This window comes from Anabrus simplex, chromosome 2 (assembly GCF_040414725.1).
Source record: "Anabrus simplex isolate iqAnaSimp1 chromosome 2, ASM4041472v1, whole genome shotgun sequence".
NCBI lineage: Eukaryota > Metazoa > Arthropoda > Insecta > Orthoptera > Tettigoniidae > Anabrus > Anabrus simplex.
Window position 1 is genome coordinate 70,390,282 of NC_090266.1, and position 3,998 is coordinate 70,394,279.

Consider the following 3,998-nt stretch of genomic DNA (forward strand, 5'->3'; position numbering starts at 1 on the left):
AGGACGAACTATTGCTTCAGCAGAATTTAGATACGATTCAAAAATGGGCGCGAGAAAATTGAATGAAAATCCACAGCGGAAAAAAGCAAGAAATAGTGTTTCAGTAAAAAGAAAATGACAGGAAAGTGGGATTACGAAATTGGAGAAGAAAGTGTTGTTGAAGCTGATAGTTGTAAGTACTTAGGTGTTACTATTAGAAAAGAATTGAACTGGTCAGAGCAAGTGGAAAATGTTGGTAAGAAATCTAGGAGATCGTTACATTTTATTAAGCGGAATCTGAGGAAAGCTAATTATGTTGCCAAATGTAAAGCTTCGATTCTCGAATATGGATCTGCGAGGTGGGATCCATACAGGGTGGGTTTAATAAATTCCCTAGAAAAAGTTCAAATAACAGCGATGCTTTTCGTAACCGGGATTCGGAGGAATACCGTAAATTGGGAAAGTCCTGAATCAAGAAGAACTAGAGCTCACCTGTGTGATCTATAAAAGAGCTATACGGGAAGGGCTGACTGGAGTAGTATTAGGAATAGTTTGGAGTCTCCCTCATACTTATCGAGAAAGGATCATAAGCATAAAATTAGGGCCAGAAACCAGCATACAGACATGGGCAAGTTTTCCTTCGTTAACAGGACCATAAGGTATTGGAATAAATTGCCTGCAGCAGTCCAGGTATGAAGTAATTTAAGAGGGCCATTGGTGCTAGTGTAAAGTGTAAAGTAAATGTTGTAAATTAAGGACAGCTAACGGCCATACCATGTTGAATACACCACTTCTCGTCCGATCACAGCAGTTAAGAAACATTGGGCATGATCTGTACTTGGATGGGTGACCGCTTGGGAACACCACGTGCCGTTGGCACAATTCCCTTTTTTCCGGCCCCACGGTGTAGGGGGCAACGCGTCCGCCTGTCACCCGACGGCACCAGGTTTGATTCCAGGCCGGGTCAGGGGTCCTTAAATGTAAATGATTAATATCCTTGGCCTGGGGACTGGGTGTTTGTGTCGTCCTCAACGTTCCTTTCCTCACATTCAACACTTTACACTTCCGCCACTTACAAGATATATACGGGTTCCTCACATATGGTGCAAGTAAGGGCAAAAGATCTTTCTAGGTCGACGCCCCGAACAAATAGCATTTTTTAAATTAAGGACACTGTATTTGTGATTTTCTGCTTGGTTTAGGTTGTGAAATTAGTAGTTTTCTTGTGGTATTCTGTTTCCGGCGAATGGCTTGTTGTACTCATGTTGTTGTAATTTCTGTTCTTGCGTAATTACCAATTTTTTTAACTTTATTATCACTTGTAATGTTAAGCTAGTAGTAAGTTCAACCTATACTGTAGTATTGTAAGCTGTAGTGTTAAGCACTGGGAAATACTTGAGTTGTGTATGAAATTTTGTACGATGATGCTGGATTTAGAATGTTAAACTAGCAGTATTTCTTGTAATATTTTTTCCGTAGAATTGCTTGTTGTACTCCAGGTGTTGTTGTTTTAAGTTTATTTTATTATCACTTGTAGTGTTAAGCACTGGAAATACTTAAGTTGTGTGTGAATTTGTATATGTTGCCGGATTTACAGAGTTAAACTAGTAGTATTCCTTTTAAAATTTTATTTCCATATAATTGCTTGTTGTGCTCTTGTTGTTGCAGATGTCGTTGTTGTTGTTTTTGTTGTTGGATAATTATGTTTTAACATTATTTTATTATCACTTGTAATGTTAAGCTAGTAGTAAGCTCAACCATTAGTTTTGTAGGCCATAGTGTTAAGAACTAGAAATAATTAAGTTGTGTATGAAGCTGTATACGATGATGCGGGGTTTAGAATGTTAAAATAGTAGTATTTCTTGTAATATTTTTTCCAAGGATTGCTTTTTGTTCTCGTGTTGTTGTAGTTTCTTTGTAGTTATGTTTTCAACATTACTTTATTATCACTTGTAGGGTTAAGCTAGTAGTAAGTTCAACCTATAGTATTGCACCCATCATATGGCTCTGCAAGGGTGCAGTATTGTAAGCCATAGTGTTACGTACTGGAAATAATTAAGTTGTGTGTGAATTTGTATATAATGACGCTGGATTTAGAACATTAAACTAGCAGTATTTCTTGTCATATTTTCTTCCCATGGAATTGCTTGTTGTACTCCTGTTGTTGTAGGGTAATTACGGTCTAACTTCACTTATAATGTTAAGCTAGTACTAAACTCAACCCGTAGTGTTAAGCACTGGAAATACTTAAATAGTGTGTGAATTTGCATATGATGTTGCTGAATTTAGAATGTTAAACTAGTAGTATTTCTTGTAATATTTTCTTTCCATGGAATTGCTTGTTGCACAGTTGTTGTTTGTTGGTTTGTTTGTTGTTGTTGGGTAATTATATTTACTTCATTATTACACTACTGTAAGTGACCATTGCCAACGGGATATTTCCCATTTGCAATGTATTCCTTAATAACAATAATATGCAATATAAGAACCGCGGAGAATTTTGCACAACTTTGGAACGGGAACTGTACCGTACAATAAATTAGAAAATCGTCATCATTTTCTCGCGACTTTGTTCAACTTCATCATGTTTCACGTTACTGCCACGCGCTTTCGTGCGAAAATATCAATTTAACATGTCGCATTAAACATGTGAATAGAGACATGTTACTTCGCATAAATTTCTGAAGGTAACATGTAATCCACTGCAAATTCCCGTGCGAAGAACGGGAACAAATGCTAGTTTAAAATAAAATATGTATATATTCAGAGGCATGTAAGTTTCAATATTCATTTCCAAAGGCCCTTAAGTTCAATTTATTTTCTTTCATTAGCCTCTGCATTACCATCACCGTCTCTTGACTGATGTTATTTTCTGTGAAGACCATTGTTAACTTCGTCAGTAATTATTAACCTGAAACGTCACGATAGTCATCATCGCCAACATCAGATTTAACACTTACAGCAGAGTAAATACAGAGTTGAATTATGTGCAAATTTGACAGTGAACCATTACTGTATTTTCCATTGTTGTTTTAACCTGCTCTAAGAGAACAAGAAGGCTCTACTACTATGTTATACGGGGGCGAATCAAAAAATTAGTTACACTAGCTCGCCTCAAGTGCACGCTGTGTGTCGTGACCGTCGCCGATCAGGAGCAAGCTGTAGTAACTCCTGACACGTCCGATAGGAAGTTTGGTTTGGTATCCCGTCGTATTTTTTGTGCAGAGCGAGCTAGGATTAATGGCCCTTCAACTGAAGGTTCATTCCAAATTGGAGATGCGTGCAATGATCATATGTCTATGCGCTAAATGGCTCAATTGCACGGACATTGATCGTGAAATCACCGCTGTATATGGTGAGCATGCAATTTCTCGCCCAGGTACTGTAAAGTGGTTTATGCAAATTGACACCCGACTCACGGATCCCATGGACGAATATAGCGAAGGCAGACCCGCAACGTCCAGTACCGTTGCAAATGTTGACCGTGTGGATGGGATCAATAGAGAAAATCGGTGCATAATGCTGCATGAAATTGCCAGCGTGCTGAACATTTCGCATGGCAGTGCGTTCTCAATTGTTCATCACGATCTTGGAATTCGTAAACTGTGTAAAAAATGGGTCTCAAATCTGCTCACCGATGTTCACAAGTGATAACGTTTCCAGTCCTCACTGACATTTTTGCAACGGCATTCTGTGGAAGGCAACGAATTTCTGCGCGAATCATCACAGAGGATGAAACGTGGGTCCATCACTTCACCCCCGAAACATAGAAAACATCGATGGAATTGGTGAACACCACATCACCAACACGAAAGTAGGCCAAGACCCAACCTTCAGGAGGAAAGGTAATGGCGCCAGTGTTTTTGACATGGAGGGTGCGCTGCATGTGGAATTTATGCTTAAAGGCACGACAATCAACGTTGAACCGGTTGCGTAAGGCAATTAAAGAAAAGTGGCGGAGAAAATTGAGCGCCGGTGTGATTTTGTTGCACAATAACGCAACACCTCACACGCCCTAC

General features: G+C 39.1%; 1 pseudogene; it reads left to right on the forward strand.

The window, feature by feature from the left end:
• Positions 1-739: 739 nt before the first annotated feature.
• On the forward strand, positions 740-858 carry LOC137498646 (5S ribosomal RNA; annotated as a pseudogene).
• The last annotated feature ends 3,140 nt before the right edge of the window (positions 859-3,998 follow it).